The 19813-nt window shown below is 34.0% G+C and overlaps 1 protein-coding gene across 1 annotated transcript in view; it reads left to right on the top strand.

Moving 5' to 3' along the window:
• Nucleotides 1–3263: 3263 nt before the first annotated feature.
• The window catches only part of LOC119639752 (protein goliath), a 56638-nt gene continuing 40088 nt past the window's right edge, over nucleotides 3264–19813 (top strand). Inside the window, exon 1 of the mRNA XM_038037387.1 lies at nucleotides 3264–4059. The gene's annotated coding sequence lies outside the window, so the exon portion shown is untranslated. The remainder of the gene's footprint in view (nucleotides 4060–19813) is intronic.

The raw sequence follows: 19813 nt of genomic DNA, 5'->3' as shown, positions 1-19813 counted from the left end.
ATCCCAAAAACAAACCCAGACATTCGATCCCTAAATAGTTTTGTATGCATGAATGAACTATTTCGGAATCTAATTTTTAGAATAATCAGTCAATATTTTGCTTTTACTACAAGATTATAAAAGAGATAAGGACCAGTTTAATATATTTACCACAGAAAGGAATCGTTGAGTTTCAAGTAATCTATCAACTGAACAACATCATATTGTTAGGCTTACCTTTAAGAGCCCTAATCGGTTCAAGTTTTTGTCTAAAAAGTATTCGTAACCATTATAAAACTAGGTAGTATGCAAAACTCGTCAAGTTCATTCCTTTCTATTAAGTGATGCTTGAGTATTATATATAGCGGTAAGCATGCAGAGACTAATGGCGCTATCCGGGTATCTCAGCTGAACGCAGTGTTGGCAGTGCCAAACCTTTTTAGAATTCAAAAGGGCGACTTTCGTTAAATGGAACCAATTTGGTTTTTGTTAAGCGAGACGCCCGATTTGGATCGAGTTTTCGTTCAGCGGGCTATAACAGTGTGCGGATCACACGGGCAACTTAACTTTTCCTTTCTTTCATTCCCTAGTTCGTATAGTGTTGCTTTAATTATAACAATCACCTCGATGTTTCTTTTTTCTGTTCTTTTTCTGTTCATCATTCCATGTGTAGCTAAAAAAAAACAGGATCAAAATTGTGATTTTGACATAGCTACCGAAGTGAAATGAAAACTAATCTGAATTACATTTGAATCGAACCGAAAGTAACAGAAACATGAAAAGACAAATCAAAATCTAAAGCATCGTTTTGTCCTTTGTCGTACATTCTTTACATGGTCTAATTCGAGTAAGTAACTGCAAGAAGATTATTTAGTGAATTCGCATTCCCGCAGGAAGTATATTCCTGCAAGCGGAGTTTGTTGTTCGACCTATGATCAGTTTTCACAATACGTCACGTTAGCAATGATATAACCGAGAGTACTCTACAGTCCAAGTATATAAAGTGTAATTTTAACAGACTTGCAAGATGAGGAGTAAATACATATATATCTGTTGACAATGCTTTGACTTCTCCATGTCAATGTAGTATGCTTAGGCTTTGTTTCACAGTACATCATGGATTTCCTGTGCTACAATATGCATAAAAAAAGCCTTTTTGAGCTCCATTTGAATGCCAAGAAAAGCTATTTGCGGCAATTTAGAGGAAGATGCTGTTGAATCGTTACCAGTGGCGTGTCCGAAAACTGCAAAAACGAAATGTTAACATCCAATGCAATTCGTTATATTCCGGGCGTCGTTATTTTTTGTGGATAAAATAAATTGCTTCAATTTAATAAAACTACCAGTGGGAAACGTTGTACGGAACAACTGATGCCACTACACCGATTATTAGATGAAAAACGGCCGGAGTATTCTAAAAAAAAAAATGTTCTCCATCAGAATGATGCGTAACATGAAAATTGCACACCCCTCGGACACATATTAAGGGCGACAGTTTTGAGAGCTCTTACGCGAAAACAGCATGCTGATATCTCCGCCAAGTTTCAAGTCAACTTTTTTGCACATTTTCTTAGATTCTCAGGAGATGCATTTTACACCTACCTTTTCGCTGGATGATCGTTTCAGTAAAATGCCCACTTGGGACACCCGCAATGCAAATTAAGCTATGAAATTTTGTTATATTCATCTTGGACTGGGGCTACAAAAGATTCGTTTTTGTTAAGAAAATAAGTACACTGCGTTCGCTTGAGGCCTGCAATGGAAATAGCTGCGTTGAAAGGGAATTTTCAGTCCAAGTGCTTAAATATATGGTAGTAGGTGCTGACTTGTTTGTAGATAAAGCCTTAACATTTTTAAGCGTAATTTGTGCAGTTGACGAATCAGTTGTTCTATCAAGACACAAATGGTAAAATCATACAAAACCTTTTGTATACTAAAAGCTCTCAGAAGATTATTGCTGGACGGTTTTACTATCCAAAAAAAAAAAAAAAAAAAAAATGGTACAACCGTAATGTTTGATTAGCTGGTAAAAAATCGCCGAATCACTTCTATCTCATTCTTGTATTATTTTAAGAAAGGAGAATGGACTATGTTAATCGAATCAGAAAATGAATGATAATAATCGTTGGCGTTTTACAAGCCGCGTTGAAGGGGCTTAAATAGTTCATAGTTCGAACAGTAGAATGATAAGTTAGTTGGGAGAAAGTGGCTCGACATGGCTGTATGTAAACCTAATGACGAGGTTACAACATTGACCAATCTAGCCGCAAAGGCGGCACCAGCTGCAAGCCTCCACTTATAAAGATTAATTAATTTTAAGCAAAGGAAAATTTGCAATTTGTACCCAAAGCGTATACAAGAAGTTTTTTGTGGACAGATTTAATTAAATCTATCTTGTCCTAGCAATGAGTTATGTACGGGTCTTCGAAATCAATGCAGACGGTCATTTACGAATGGAATGAAGCGAAGAGAGCCGAGCTGGCTATCCTGTGGATCTCCAGATAGAACAATTATTTCCATACACAAAACAATAGTATAAGTAACACCTTGTACAAAAACATTTTTTAAGTCAATTCTTTTTCCCCAGTGTATTTACTTAATCCACAGTTTGTTTGTTTATGGACTCTCTCTTATGAGAAGATTACTCGAAATTTTTCGTATGTTTATGTCATTGTCGTAATATTTGTTTTAATGTGTTAACGCGCTCACCCGCTTTTCAATTATATGGAAGCGGTGGAAGCGATTTATTTGGTTTAACACGAAAGCACAAAGCCTGCTGTTGTAGAGCCGGTTATAGTTAAACTGCAAATCATGGTTTAATGTCATTTCTCAAAGTGGATATGATAGGAACGAGCATAGTATGCACACAGTCGTCACAATCGTGGATATATTTGCGATTGAAACTTAGGAGGTACAATGTGTTATTGTTTACCAATCAGTCCAATCAGTTGCTGTTCGTACGTGTTGCTGTTGGGGGCTCAACGCGCTATCGGTTTATTTATATTTGTGTAATCGCTGATTGAGTAATAATTATAAATAATAAGTAATATAAGAAATAATAAACATTTTATGTAATAAGAGAAGAAAAACACCTAAATTTGATTAATTAATACTTGCTTCCCAAAAAGCATAAAAATAAAACATTTTATCTCGCGATATTGAAAAAGCAATAGAAGCTCGAAAAAATTATTTTTGCCTTGATTTGCTTTATTAAATTAAAAAAAAAATACGAAAAACAAGTTTTTTACAAAAAAAAAAAATTATTACTAAAAAAGATTTCAAATAAAAAATATTTTTAAAAATTTAAAAAAAAAAAAAAAACGAAAATTTGGAAAAGAGTAATAAATGAATAAAATTATCTTGCAGTGCAACACAAGCCGCAAAATAACATAAATTATTGTCGTGCTGTGCAAAGACAACGCGAAGAGAGATAAGATACTATTTTTTACCACAAAGCGCTTCAATTTTTCCTTTTTTTTTTGTTTAAATGTCGTTAACCGTTTTATAGACAGTAAACGGTCGGTCGATCATTAGTTTGGTTGCGTTTTTTGTTTAACAAAAAAAGAACGCAAAAAATCGAAATCGTCGTAAGATAAAAAAAATTATTTATGTTTTCAATTATTTGAAAAATCAATAACAAGTAAACCTTCGGAACAACATTAACTACTAGAGTGGTTCTATGCTTTTTTGTGTTTTTTTTCCTTTTTTTTTTCTTAAATCAAGTCCGAGCAAAACAACAGCAACAACAACTAAACAAAGCGAAATCAAGTCAATATCAACAACATAAATAAATTACAACAAACTCTGGCAGTTGCTTGTCTATAATTGTGTCACTAACTAATACAATAGCAACAACAGCGATAATAATAATAATAATAATAAGAATAATAATAATAATAACAACAACATCGAGATAGCAAAAGCAACAGCAGCAGTATTTGAAAAGAACTTTTTGGCAAATAACACAAAACAGCTGTTTGTACTGTTGTTGTTTACGTAGAAAATTCTTCTATACACAGATTTAAAAAAAAAGTGGTTTATTAGCTGCTCCTTAAGCTCCTTATTTCTAAAATGAAAACGGTAAGTCATGATGAAGTAACGGACTGTTACGCAGTGCTTGAGATGAAAATCTTATCAAACGAGAGAATTGCAGTAAATTTTCGACAATTTTCTCTAATCTGTTAAGCTAACATAAAACTAAATCGAAAATTTAAAAATCAATATTGAAGTATGCTATGCCTTAGAAGCTAGTGCTTTAAGACTTTAATCTTGGAATTTATTCCTGTGACTCATTAATTAACGGTAATAATAATAATAATATTTACTTACTTATATATGAAAGGTGCCTGATACTGACCTGATATATGTAAATTTTCAAATATTTACATAAAGGTATTTAGGTAAGGTTGTAGTGTTAATTTGTTGGATGATTGATTCATATCAGACCTATCATCTATAATAGTACTTTTAATAGAGAAACGGGAAGCTTCTTAGTTATTGGATTGAAATCAAAACAGGCAGGTTAGAGACAAATGTCGGGCCACATGATGGAATCACTTCTTCGCACTAAACATTTCTAAAGCTTCTTTAATATTTAATATTTTTATAAATGAACTGGCATTCACATCAGGACGTTATCCCTATTTATAAATAGAGTATCAATCGATAAAGAAGGACAACAGATAGAAATTTTTGAGTATTCAAATATTTTATAATGCGTTTTCATCGCAATATCCCCATAGGCTTAAAATAAATTACTACCGCTGTATCTAAGACATAGTGTTGCCTTATCTGCACTCACTTTTCGTAGTTTCATCTTTACGCTTTATCTAACAGTGTGTAAGTTATTCCGACGAAGTGTATACAGCATACTCACTTCGATAGTAAAGCCGAATTTCTTCGTCTCGTTCTAATTTAGAACGATTTTCTTAGTGTAACCTTTTCTCAACCGCTCTAACACAATGAACTGATCATGGTGGAAAAGTATTGAAATCGAACTAATAATGTCGAGCGAAGCGTTAGAAAAAAGTGACCGCAATAGTATACCAGTATAACAAAGATTAGCAATGCCTTGCAAAACTATTCTAGTAAATATTAGAGACATTGCGCTAGATTACTGTAGCTAGTCCCAATAACTTTCCACAGGGAAATCGTATCTGTTGATAAGAGGAGAATTATATGTACCCATCGCTGGACAATTGTTTTGTAAAATATTTTTTTATTATTCCCTTGAAATAAGCGGTTTTTAATTCGTAGCCGAGGAGGGAAAGGATCACGACTAACAACTCAATGGTCGCGGGTTAAAATTTCAAGCGCAGCAGAGTTTGCAACACTGGCAACCATGCGATCTGAATTATCCGACAGCCTTAAACTCATACCTTGTAAATTTATCCACAATAAGTGGACTTTTTCATTAAAAAAAAGCAGCATTGCCTTATCCTGCGCTTAATGTGCAATTTTTTCGTTGCATGACTCGTTTAACCGATCCGGCTGATCTGCTGCCCCACTTTGGGAACCTTATTTCTTTCTTTCTTTTTATTTAGAGGCACTTTCCGGTTTCATCATCATTACCGTTACGCATTACTTGGATGTGAGATATTTTCCGGAAATGCTCTGCCATTCTTTGAAGGTAAAGTTTCGAATTCGTCCTTCGCTTGGTCTTAGAGGCGATGCCTTCAAACATCATTCTCATTAAACAATACATAGCTATGTTAGAGATAAGTAATCAGCATATGTTTAACAAGAGAATTGCTCAAGAAGAACAAGAGATAAAAACAGCACTTTCCCAGAGTTTCCAATGGTCTTACAACGTACATACAACAACGAATTCAAGCTAGTAATGCCTTTTGTATAAGAATATTAAGAAAACTAAAACATGGACTTTAGTTAATCAAAAGCGTAAGTGGATGGAGAAGACAAACTCATCTAAATCACGCAGTTCCCAGTTACGCAGTTGTAAGGGAAAGAAGGCAAAATAAAAGTGATGAGGAAAATGAACTCATTTTTAATGAGAGCTTCTCAACCGCCAAAGATCTGTCAGACCAAGGTTATCAATAAACTTTTCTGTTCTTTTTCGTCCACTTCCACTACCAGCTTCTGCATGTAGGAAGTAAAAGTTTAAATTACGTCTCAATAAAGTCAAGCAAAAAAAAAAAACAAAAGGTGTTCATATTTCTTTTCGTTTTTTATTTCATTTACATAGTTAGTTAAGCAAGCGAGTAGATTAAGAACAATTATGTACTTTTTCGTATACTTGCATAAGTCAATTGACAATTTTCTCTACTCTCCCGTAAAATTCGTCTTAGGAGTAAATTTTCTGTGATAAACAATTAATTAAGCAATTAATTAAATCGTTAAGAGCTGTTGAGCATAGCCTAACCCTTGGGTGACTTTACTTTTCAACGAAAGTGAAGTGCTCGCCATGCTATGTAATGAAGAAATGCTGATAAAGACATCAAGCAGAAGTAACGAAAACTTTAAGAGACAAGATTTCAGATCGTAGGAGTTTAAGAGGAAGAGCCAAATAAACAATTAACTTATATTAAATGTAGTTTGAATCAATTTAAAATTATTCTCATTAGAGCGTTAAGTGAGTAATAACATTCCAGATAGATTAGGAGAATTCTTGAAAGTGTGATGCTTAGGAAAATATTAAACTATGGTATCCTCGCCAAAATCCGATATGCTCAGTGTAAATTTTCTATAAAGTAAACTGTGTATATAGCACTGAAGCACTTAATAAGAGGCAGAGAGTACAATAGTTAAAGCGCATGCTTTATAATATTTAAAACTATAGCTCAACACAAAGCACAACGAAATGTGAAGAAAACAAAGTTAATGGATAAATAAAAGATTAGGACGAATTTTCGATACTCAACGTCTTATTGTCGTTGGAAATCGAAAATGGGTCGACCTTGAATTTGAGGCTCGAAGTCCACTTTTCAAAAACTTTTAACGTTAAATTTTATTTACTGACCCTCATCACTTTGACGGCCAAAAAATGATCAATCATTAAGTCATGTGAGAAGACCATGCTGATCATTTCTACACTACAGTTTGAAAATTGTCTTGCCATTAAATGAAACATGCATAAGTTCTCGATCTGTGTTCACTTTTCACTTACTCTCGGCTTTTGCACTCATGATTATATAGGCGTTTATGGGGAATATTTTACCAGATTTGTATGGAAAACATCCGGGAATAATTTCGCATATAGCGCTTGAGAATGTCTAAAAAGTTGGGCAAAAGGATTGCACAAGTTTTCTCACAGTTCCCCTTGCAACCGAGAAATTTTGTCGTGCATGTATGCAGGGTAACACACGAAGTAAAGAACTTAACATACCCTTTTGTTGCGATGGCAGGGCCCAAAGAAAAGTTCAATTTTCCGATTTTCGTTTTTTCAAGCAAAATTTTACTTATGTGGTATTTGTTACTTAAAAATTGTGTCGTTGGTGTGTATCAATTTTTAAGATTTTTCGTTCCGGTATGAGAAAGTGAATAGATAATAATAAGCGTGAATAAATAAATAAATAAATAATAATAATTAAAGTGGGCGTTTAAGGAAGAAATTAGTGCAAGCACCTTGTGACACAAAAGAATTAATGTAAATTTTATGCATAAGAATTAATGTAAATTATAACATATAAGAAAGTTAGAGGGAAAAGTGGATTATCGTCGATTGTGTTGTAGAAAGCAAAATCGATTAATTCGCGCGGCAAAGATAAATATGTGAAAAATAATTAATAAAAACGCAATTCTTGTGTTGCGTACACCTCGTTCTCATTGCCATTAATGCAGCCAACCGTGCATGTGTATATAAATAATTAAATGTGCTATAAATAAAAAATCAACCCACATACACACACACGTTCGCTTATTTACGTTTTCTTGGGTTTTTCCTTTAAGTGTCGTCTGTATTTCATATACTTTTTCTATATTTTATTGAAAGAAAAATTGTCGACCTAAAAAATAAAAAAAAATAATAAAAAAAATACAGAAAAAAATTGTTGCATGTCTCTACGTTTGCATTGTTTTCGGTGCAATAGTCCGGTACATATAATGAAATGTGTAACCACCACTGGTTTGTTTTGCTGTTGTTAACTGTCATTGTTTGGTGTTATGAACTCCATGTCTGTCTATCTATTTATCTATCTACCTATCGTATCTCTGTTTATAAGTCTTTCTCCCTATATATCCAAAAAAGCAGGAGTACTTACAATATACGTATATACGTAAGCGTAATGGTTTCTTTGCTTGGACACATGTGGACAATACGTATATATATTTATATGCAATCTTTTGTATGTGCTTAATATAGCGAAAAGTTTATTGAACTTATACCACCAACAACATTAAAACTGCTTGTGCGACTATATGCACTGAAAGTGTTTTCCAACTTATGTATTTTCCTTTAGTTTTGTTTTGTTGTTCTTGTTTGAGTTTTTTTTTTTCTTTTTTGTTTTTGTGTTTTGTCTTTTTTTTTTTTTTTTTTTTTAGTTAACAATTAACTAACAGCCGCTTGGGAGTGAGTGTGCGCTCACATTACGCTTTAATTGTTTAAGTTTTAGTGAATTGAAATCATAGTTAATTTAATGTACGTATAACGTGCAATAGAAGTTTTTAATAGATTGCAATGTGGGATAGTCCGTTATATAAATGAAGTTATAGTACAAAGTTTTACAAGCGTAGCATAAAATAAAATTCCGGGATCCAAAATGTTGAAATAATTTGAAAAAAGAAAGAAAAGGGATTTAATTCAATAAATGAAATGAGTTTCTATTCAGCGATCAGGTACGTGCTACCGCAAACAACAAACTGTTTTTGAGAAGAATTTTGGATACTCTTAAGGTAAATGGTGAACATTGCATGAAAAATGTTAAAAGGGTAATAGGCATTCATATTCATCCACACAATTCACACTCAAAAGCTATTGTTATCGTAAAGCTATATACATTTCAGTCAATGCGCTATTCTTTGATTTATTAATGTTTTGTGAATAATCGAATGTCTCTCTTGTCAGGTTTAGCGAAATAATTTATAATTTTTCTTCGCAATACTGAATAAATTCACACATCATTTACATGCTATGTGTTGCATGATTTCGTCTCCTTCATATCGGCTTAGAAGATCAGGTTGTGTGAGACGAATTTGACTTGATCAGTATTTCCGCCACATCGTTGCCAGATTTAGTTGGGCTATACTAAACAGAAATGAAGTTTTTTTTCTAATCATCTTTGGCGTTGGAGCATTCGTCGAAATCTTCACTGGGAATTTTCACGGAACACCTGTCTCGGATGATTAACTGTTGAGGTAAAAAAGGAAAAGAGTTTGAGAGACCTTCGAATCTCATTTACAAATTATTTTGACATATCATATAAAAGTTTTCTCAACGGTGCGCAGAACTTTTAAATCGAGGAACGAATTTGAATAAAAAGAAAATGAAAACACCGTGGTTGAACAGGGCCCACCACATCGTTCAATACGGTTATTTATACGCCGATTTCTTGAAAATAAGGCCTTTTATGGGGAGCGGTCGAAAGAGTGATCCGACCTAAACCATTTTCAGCAGCTATCGTTCTTGGGCCAACACATGTTCGTGAAACAAATTTCGTCAAAATATATACTTAAAAAAAAGCCAGTTAAACGGACGAACACACAAGCTTAGATCGATATAGTACAAGGTGAATGCATCTCCATTGATTCTATATGTTGCATAGATTCGCACAAACTTAATATGCTGTTTTACAACGACAGTAAGTAAGGCAATGTATTGATATGACTGCCACAGCTGGAAGGTCTCCCATCATAAAATTTCAAATATTTTAAAGAATATTTCCACATTATCAGAAGGACAAAATAATGGCATTGGCATTTCTATAGACACTTGTAAAGGTGAAGCATGTTGAGCTATGTTCAAATTCGTTCTGTGCAAGTGCACACAAAAATTATTCCCCCATGTTCGAAGGGTAACAAAGTAATAAATTTTGAATTGGCTTAAATCAAATCCTTGTTGTGAAGGTTGCAAAACCCAATCAAATGGCTTTACAGTTTTCTTAGAATAAAACTGTTAACTATCAGCTGTCAGTTATCAGCTGTCAGCTATCAAGTATATAAGTAACAAATATCGATGTAACTTTTAATAAGGTCTTTAGGGTTTTTGCTTAGTTTTTATTTGCCTGGCACATTCTCCGTACTCCTGACACTAATGACAAACAATTGCTTTAACATATTTAAACTTTGCATTACACTTGTGCATTCTGGTAAACTTCTCCACCTCATATACGAAGCATGTTTATCAAGTGTTTGAAGACCAGCTGCGCTTATGTTTGCGTATTTGAACTAATTTTTTTTTTTTTTTGAAAATGTGCTTTATTCTACAGTCATGAGGAAAATTAATATATCGATCAATAATTTGCGGGACTAGCGTTTAGACATCGTTTCTAAGCAAAAATTCATATTTGCTTACCACATTTACGAATAAGCGTCAATGACATGGCATTTGAGCCTTTTTTCAAAACAATGGAAATATCCGAACCTTATGCGTTAAGTAAGTATTGCTTTCTAATGGGAAAAATATTGTTCAAATGCCAGTTTGAACAATTTTTAGAGGTCGTACGGACATAAACGACGTTGAAACCATGATTAACACCAGGCAGGATGAAAAGTAACAAACAAACAAAGTTTTGTAAAAAGAATGGGTTGTTCTTACTTAGTCCCGAAAATTATTGATCGTTGTATTATTTGAAAATTTAAACTCCACATGATATTTATTGTAGGCTCAGGCAATGGAAGTTACATGTGGGAATAAAATTTCATAATAATTGCTTTGCAATTTCTATATAAGCTACAATAAGAGGAATACAAAGTGTAGAAACAATTTATAACGAACACACTGAGTTGTGTGTGAATTGGGTTGAATCTATACTTTTAAATAATAGATAAGAGTAATTAAATTTTATGTAAAATACAGAAACATAAAGATGTTTCCATTTTAATATAACAGTACAAGAATTGAAGAAAACTAAAAACAAATAATTATAGTCGAGCAAGGTTGTTCACTAAATCACATACGCCACACCGTCTAATACAATTACTCAGTCATTTTCATAATAAAGTAAGACAAATTATACTTTGTTTCCATGTAAGGGCACACTTTTCGCCGGAGAGTGGTGTTTAAAAAATACACCTATATTGTCGTCAATACTTAGTGCAATCGATTTTTATGTCAAATTATTATTTTCGATAAATGCTCATCAAAGAATTTGAAAAATTAGAATTTTTTATCGTACAAAGCCTTATTTTTGGTGGGACCAGATTTTTGTTATACCTATCACCGTAGGATGAGGGGTAACGTCAAAACGCCCGGGAGGAAGCATCAGAGACTTCACAAAGAATATATATTCTTGATCAGCATCAAATTCCAAATCGATTTAGGCGTGTGAGTCTGTCCTTCTGGGAAATGTCTGTTGTAAGCATTTTCCTGGCCGCAATCATCGAGTTCAAATTTGGCAGAAATATTTAAAGTGCTTGGACGCAGACGGGTAGGAAAAATAAGTCAAATCGCTATAAGGACTCATCCGCAGCACCACGGAAGCTGAGAACACCTCCGTTTTTCAAAAAGAATGAAAAATTGGCCATGCTGTAGCAGTTGTGTAGAAAAATGGAAAGAATTAACCACGCCTACAAAATATTTATATACAAATTTGAAATCCATCATATGTTCGACTGTTCGTCTCTCCATCTGTCGGTTTGCGCAACCTTGTAGTATTTGTGATAAACATTCTCCCGTCAGCGCAACTGAAGATATTGCCTACAAGTTTGCAAAAGAATTTGGAATTGCTCTAAACTTTTCAATGGACACGCCTACATGGACAAAAGCTTTTATTTTGAAAAATAGAAAAATCAGCTCCGCCCACTCTATAGTATAGAGCGTGAAAATTTTTTTCTTTTACTTCTTTAAGTTTTAAAGTCTTCTTCGCCGGTCGGTCATCGTTGCCCAGTGTAACCACATGACCCACTAAATATAGTCTATCACCCCTACACGTATCACACGATGGTGTGATACAAAAGAAAAAAGAGCGCAAAACAAAGAGAGGTACGGAATGGATGAGTGCGAAGTTGGTAAGTCTTATGGCTTTATCGGTCCACCGCGTTGAGATTTGGCCACCAAAGATGCTTTTTAGTTGGGACTATTACCTAGTTGACTTTGCAGCAGCTCTATGGGAGGCAGGTCACAATATCAGTGCATCCGATTAAGCAAAGTTTGTCGCGAAGCTTTCAGAAAAGTAAAATTTGCTTTTTCGAAATAGCGTTTTATAAGAGAAGTGGCCCAATCCAATATATATTCAATAACGGCCTTCCTTAAGTCAAAACAGGTCGTTGAGTTAAGCTTTGTCAAAATATATAAAAAATCTCGACCTATTTGTTCAGTAAAAAGATCCATGAATAAGACTCAAACAGACAGACAGGCAAACAGATAGATACAGATGAAATAAACCAGCTTAAATCGATTCAGAAAATGAAACCTCCTAGGCTTTACATACATCCGCACAAACTTTAAATACCCTGCATAAATTATCCTACATATAGGGTTGTAGGGATTAATAAAGGAAGAAAAGATTGACTTAGTATCGATTTAACAGTGTAAGAAGTATTGAGCTTGTCTGAGTTTCAATTTTCTCTATGTGCCTATTAGACTTCATTTTTATATACACATACTACGCAGCAGATAAACTTTTAGATAACCGAGTAAATGCAAAACACAGCTACATATGTAACATTGATTCAGTTATTTGTTCATTAAATTGCTTTTTTATAGGTTCTTTTATATTTTACGAACTTTTTAATAAATTTAAATGGAAAATCTACTTTAGTCATGTATTATTCATGTCCTTGCTTCTCACATTTTATGTGAAAACCAAAATATATGTATATAAAGCATCGAATATAGAAAATGACGCTTTTTATACGACTTTATTGTTTTTTAATATAAGTAAAAAAAACGAGTTTGTTTTTGAATTATTGATCATTATGAAAGGTGTACTCTACTAACTCTATGAGAGAGATGGAAATGAGGGGTGAAGACAATATTCATTTAGAGCTATCTCTTGGTGGATGTTCCGATGGTTATTACTTTGTGAGGTCGTCTTTTCTTTTGACTTGTCGAATGACATTTTGAAGCTGAAAAAGCTTTTGCTTTGCTTCTCCTCGCTCCAGTTGCACTTTACACGGTGTTATCTTGTTTGTCTGCCTGATCAAGTACAGCTGAAACCCATAAAGTTTAAGCCAAATTTTTCTTGAGGAGCTTCTCCTTCACTTCTTCTCAGTCTACAGTCTAGTTTTCTTTTTAAGTGGAAAAACTAAATTTCTTTCCCTATAAAACTTATACACAAAACACAAACTTGTTCAAATATTGCTTAGTTGGGAATAACGTTGCAAGTCCTAATACTCCGGCTTCTTTGTTTACGGTTTTCTCTCAGTTTATATAGAACCTAACTAAACTGCAACATTATGAACGAATTGAGAACGAATTTTTTTAGTAAAATATAAATGATAAGAGGTACAATTACAGGAAATTTCGTTTGAATACCTTTTAGAAAGGTCCTCGCTTATTGTTCAAGACCAAGTAGTCGAGTGTCAACATAGATTCTATACAATGTTTTAGTATTCTAAGAATGATTTCAGCGGACTGACGGAAAGACAGATGTCTTTAAATCGAATCCATTATTCGTGTTGGTTAACAACATTGTGCGTATTAAGTCATCATCGCCCACTTCCCTACAAGCGTTCTAATATAATTCTGTGGCGGATATAAAAAAAAACTTATTGCCCTACGTTTGCGTATATAGAACATTTTCTATCATTTCGTAGTAATGTGGAGCGAGACGAAAGCAAATAAAAAGTGCATAATAATTAGTAGTAATGTTCGACGGAATGGAAACTCGTCAAACCACTCTTATATAAAAAGCAAACAGCAATCATTTAAATTATTTGAAGTAAACAAACCAGGTAAGAAAAACACAACTTTTACGCACTCTTGAGCATAAACATATCTTTCGTCCATAAACAAGATTTTAGAGTTAGAAGTATTGCAGATGAACCATTTTACGATCATCGCTCCGTCTTACAAAATACACAAATTTGTATACATTTACATGCTTGTCCGTGGAGATTTTTGTTTGTTTCAAAACAACCTCATGCTGAGTACTATAAGAATCAATATTGGATGATTGTGAAATGGAGTACAACAAGTTTCGTGTTTAAGGACTTGTTTCATACAATTCCGTTTTTTTTAAAGATTTCTTCTCAATTCCTCTCCTCGCTTAGGTGATTCCTTATTTGAAACTAATTTGTATCATTTGTGAGACTTTTTTAAGTAGTTGAAGCACCTCTCGGAACTTAAGTCCTTGACGCACATTGTATACGAAAAGGGCAAATACAAATGTATGTAGAAATAAGTTTTGAAGGTCTTTTCTTTAAATTTTGAAGCTGTATTCAGGGAAATTGCAACGTGTTTTATACAAAGTAGTGTCCATCGTTAGTTATGACGTTTGTCCATCTTTCGACTTAATCGACCTAACTTTTGACCTCTTCGTAAGAAGCGAAGGGCTGCTCGCCCAGGCCAGACGTCATGGACTGGAACTGGATAGGTGGAAGAAGTAATGCCTGTCTTGTAGCATGTTGGGAATACCGAGCTTCTATTCTCGGCTCAATTGCATCACTTTCTTGTTTGCAACATTCTTCGGTGATGATCTCAGTAGGCTGGGGTGGCTCAAAGCGGATTACTCCGAGCTGATCGCACCACTTACACACAGTGTTAGCTGTGTTGGTCCACTTTTCGTCCCCCGATCACGATTTGATGCCAAAGCTCTTTCCGATTCGATGCCTTTGGAGCAGATAATCGCGCGTGAAAAAAAAACAATTCGCCTTCTCTTGGTTTGAACTCATACCGCTCTCAATTGTCTTGTCTTTGCACCATACTCATGACCTTGAGATGGTTTGAAATCGCTCGATGAGTAACTCCCTCTTGAGTTTGGCGTAGATCTTGGTCCAATAATGCGTTCAAATCAGCGCCTTAAAAGTTTACCGGCCTCCCTTCGCGTCGTTCTTAGTCGCCAATGTCAAAATTGCCGCTTTTGAAACGTCGAAACCAGTGTTCACATGTTTTAATTGACGCAGCTGCACTTTTCTTCAAGTTAACACAAACAAACAGCGCTTCCCCTGAATTGTGCTTTGTTTTTTTCCTCTCCTCCAAAATGACGCTCACTGATGGCACTTTAATATGAACGTATATGGTTCAAGGAGATTTAATGGCAGTTGAGGCAGCTTTTGCAAATCGTTCAAATTTTCTTTCTATATCCAATAAGTGCCATGATGTTTCCACAAAAATGATAATAAATAAATAAATTTAGGGTTCTAATGATATTCGGTCCTTTACTATCGTTGTTCCTAATCTTATCTATTGCGTGACAAGACAAGAAGACAAAACTTCGCACTTATCTTTGACTGCAAATATAATTTAGATTAGTTTTTCGATTTTATTTATTTAATTTTTCCTTTTTTTTTTACTGATAATCAGTAGTCTTAGCAAATTGTTTAAAAGCCAAAGCAATTAGTTATTAACTAATTTATTCATTTTTTCTTTTTTTAAAATATTAATTAAAGCAATAAATTAATAAAAGCTATTAAAGAATGTTACTGTAAAGGGTTAAAGATTAAAAAGTGAAAAAAAGAAAACAAATAAAGCAAAAAAAAAAGCAAAAAATACTTTGCTTAGCATTGTAGTGTTGGTAGTGGAAAAGTGCTTGTAAATAAGAATTTAAAAGTAAATGCATATAAAGTAGAAGATGCCGTTACTCATTTTTACATACTGTAAGCTCGTCGAAGCTGTTATCGATCGAGACTGCATGCCTTTCCATTTATCGTTGAGATTAAATCGTAGCAACTCTTCTTTTAGTTTCATATTTTTTGAAAGGTTGCAAAGATAGTAACAAACCTAATATGCCTAATAATTGGAATGAAAAGTTCCTAATGACTTTGACATTAAAGTGATTTTAAATGATTAGAAAACATTTTTTTGAACGTTTAAGAGGCCGTTAATGGAGAATTCCTGCTAAATGTTCTTTCAAGTATTAAATTAATCACATTTTTTGAAAAGCTTTGAAAAATTCATCATAGAAAGAGTTTGTTTTATGACAATTACTTAGTTTTACTGATAATTTCGTACAAAGTACCATGTCGCCAAGAAGTGTAACGACAAAAGTGTTTTATTTTCATGTTCAAATGTTTTCGATGTTTAAATGCAGTCAGATAAAAATGTATAAAAACTGCTTCGTTATTTCTACTTTCACGCAATGACTTCGAAAATGTCATATGCAGTCCCACAGAACATTTGTCAGCATCAGTTTTAGTAATTTCAGTCGTGTCGATGAGCTTATTATCGCCTATCGCCGATCACCTATCGCCTATCAGTGATACATTGCTAACTTTGCCTATATTAGCCTTTCGGCACTTGTCGGATATCGAATAATGCGCGCGCACATACCGAAATTTGATAATCGCAAAATGTGCTAATGAGGCAGAATAGAGATAACTTTGGACTCGCTGATAGGTATTTATGGCTTTTACGAATGAAACGAGAAAGTTTGTAAGCAAGTTCACTGTTCGGTTGGACTGCTAAGTTTTGAGATACAAAAAGTCTTTACTACATACTTTTCATTACGAGGGGCACATATTGTAATCTGAAGAAATAGGGATCAACGCTTCCAAGAAATATAGCTCTGTTGGATAGATGTGAAACAAGATTCGTTGCATTGAGCAGAAACGGTTTGCCCATCGATTTTTAATAGCCTGAAATGTGGATTAACGACCCCATAAAGAATACCTCTAATTGATCAATATTAATTAAGGCTCTTCGCATTGAGTAGACTCGGTTTGCCCATCGGTCTGTACTAGGCGGAAATATATATTAATGAATGCCCCGTAAAGAATGCTCCTACTTGAACAATGTAAGTTAAGCTTCTTTGCATCGAGCAGACACGGTTTGCCTATTGATTTTTAATTAGCGGAAATATGGACTGACGACCCCCCTTCTTGAACAATGTAAGTTAAGCTTCTTTGCATTGAGCATCGTTTTGCAGTGAACCGAAATATGGATTGAGGACCCAGTAAATTATATCTCTGCTTGATCAATGTCAGAATTTTGATTTTTGCCATCTCCCCGTCAGTCGGAATTTTTCTGCCATACAGAATGTTGAACGGTGTAAGTTAAGATCTAAAATTTCAACTCAATAGTCTGAGTGAAAATCAATTTAGCGAATCTGACGTATTTACCCTAAGCCAAGGTGTCTCAACTTTTGCTGTAAACCAACCGTAATTTACTTACCTCTTTCCTTCATCTATTATCAAGTATGGTTGCAATATACACACAATTATCTGAATGTTTTTGTAGAGTTTAACAAAAAAAAAAAAGGAAAAAAGGAAAACTGCAAATATTGACTCTGTCATCTAGCACAAATCGATTACGTTCAAGTGAATTTTAATTAAATATTTAAATATTTGAAATGGTGTACTTTTGTACTCAATTAGTGTTTAACGTATTTCTAACCGATTATTTCAAATAACAGTATTTAGAAGGAAGAGTCATATTCCACTTGTTTTTCATGTCTACTCAATTAAAAGCTGTTCAAACAATCTGGTTCTAGAGTGCGGTAAAAATTAAATACAATTATTTTAAATTCATTAAGTAGTAAGTATTAGAGTTCACTAAACTTACGCAAAGGAATTTCCGATTGTTTCCTTCGTCTTACACACTTCGAATAGAATTCGAATAAAAATTAAGAAATTATGACTCGAAGGTTAAAAAAGCATATCTTTATTTATCTATGTGCCGTCTACATATTTTATAAATAAATTTACAAAGTATGGATTTAAAGGCTGCCATATGCTCGTCTGTACAGAAAACTCTACTCCGCACTCGAGATTTGTATCTTCGATCATTGAGTTGTTAGCCGCAATCCTTTGTCTATTCGGCGTATAAAAAAAGCATATTTTTCTATAATTTTTATACCCTACACCTACACCATTTGCGGTGCAAGGATATATTCATGGACATGAGATAGATTCCATTTTCTATAATATCGATCGATTCAAAGCGGGATTCTGACCTCACCTTTCTGCCTGTCTGTCCATGTACGTCTCCAATTTTTTCGATATTTCCATGGAGTTTGTGCTCTCCTGCTTTGGCTTAAGCAATGCTATCGAAAATGGTTCAGATCGGACCACTTCCATTTTCCAAAATAAATCGTTATAAGAAAAATGTGTTAAGCGAGGTGGTGCAGAGTATTTAATAATCGCCCGAGGCCCACTATAGTGTCTTTAGTTGTGCTTTTATAAAGTAGAAAAATGATTCTATACAAAACTTTTGATCTGATTTTCATTCGAAAATGTGGAAAGTGTTTGGTTTGAAGCATTGTTTTCTCCAAAAAAAAAGTATCATCGTCATAATTAGGTTAACTCGCGACAAATTTTTCTGAAATCAAAAAACCACATATTTGATATGAGTATTTAGCACACAACTGTCCAGAGGATTTCAAAAATAAGTTAAATTTCTTTGTCCTACTGTGCTATTAAATAAAAATAAGACAAGTAAAACTACTTTAGTGAGCCATGGCTTCCTATTAAATATCCTACATCACCTTGCGTTTATTTGTGTAACGACCTTTCAAAATAAGGCATTATACGGGAAATGGTCGAATAGCTGATCCAATCCAAACTATTTTCTATAGCTCATCTCCATTGACCCAAAGCACGACAGCGTAGCAAGTTTCATCAATACACACAAATCGATTCGAAAAGATGAGTCTGATTCGATCGGTATAACAAAAGGTGGACCTATTTCAGCTGCTTGTGGGTGCCGCATACATCCGCGCAAGTTTAGTGTAGGATATGAAAAAAGTGGCTTTGTTTCGCAGCTAATCTAACCCTTTAAATGGTGTTCCACTAGTGTTAATTGGGTTTATATAGAGGCGTTATGAAAGTCTCTTTAGCATTTGAAATTTTTTATATCATTAATAACCCTCACGTAAAGACTCATCTTTGTACATAAAAACACATAAATATTTCAAATAGCACTTAAATCAAATGAAAGCCAGCCTCATAGTGTTTTTATAAAGAATATCAAAACAAATGATGCGGGTGTAAACTCATATCACTTTATTATCAAGCTCTGATATCGAGGCAGATGAGACAGACAAGAGCCGCGTATGAGATTTCATGTTATAAGTGTGCAGCTGTATATGCATATGGAAATACATGTTTTTTTTCATTTTTTATTTTTTTTGGGTTCTAGTGAACGAATTACAAAATCTTCTTAAAAATGATGTACGCCACAAAAAGATAATAATCAAACATTGTAAACATTTTGAGGAATTGAGAGAGTAAACAACAACAACAACAACATCAACGTCTTAAAATATACGAGTGTTCGGATAGTAAATGAGTCATTTGTCGGGATGTAGCAGCCATTCATTGCTGATATATGTATGCGTATATATGCTATATACATAATAATAAAATGAGGGAGACAATTACTTTGCACTGGTATCGCTTTCAACGCAACACAACGCAGCATGGGTTACACAATGTGTAGATGTTATAATTGATGTTGGATTGCGTTGCATGAAGCTATTAAGCGCAACAAACCCAATATCTGATTCATAAAACAAAGCATTATACGAAAGAAAACGACGAAAACGACGAAAACGACGAAAACGACTGAAAATGAAAAACACATGAAGACTAAATGACAGGCAGACAAATTATGAGAGTGAGAATG

The sequence above is a fragment of the Glossina fuscipes genome, unplaced genomic scaffold (assembly GCF_014805625.2).
Source record: "Glossina fuscipes isolate IAEA_lab_2018 unplaced genomic scaffold, Yale_Gfus_2 113, whole genome shotgun sequence".
Lineage (NCBI taxonomy): Eukaryota > Metazoa > Arthropoda > Insecta > Diptera > Glossinidae > Glossina > Glossina fuscipes.
Note: the sequence above shows the minus strand (reverse complement) of the source record. Positions and strands in the feature narration are given on the sequence as shown.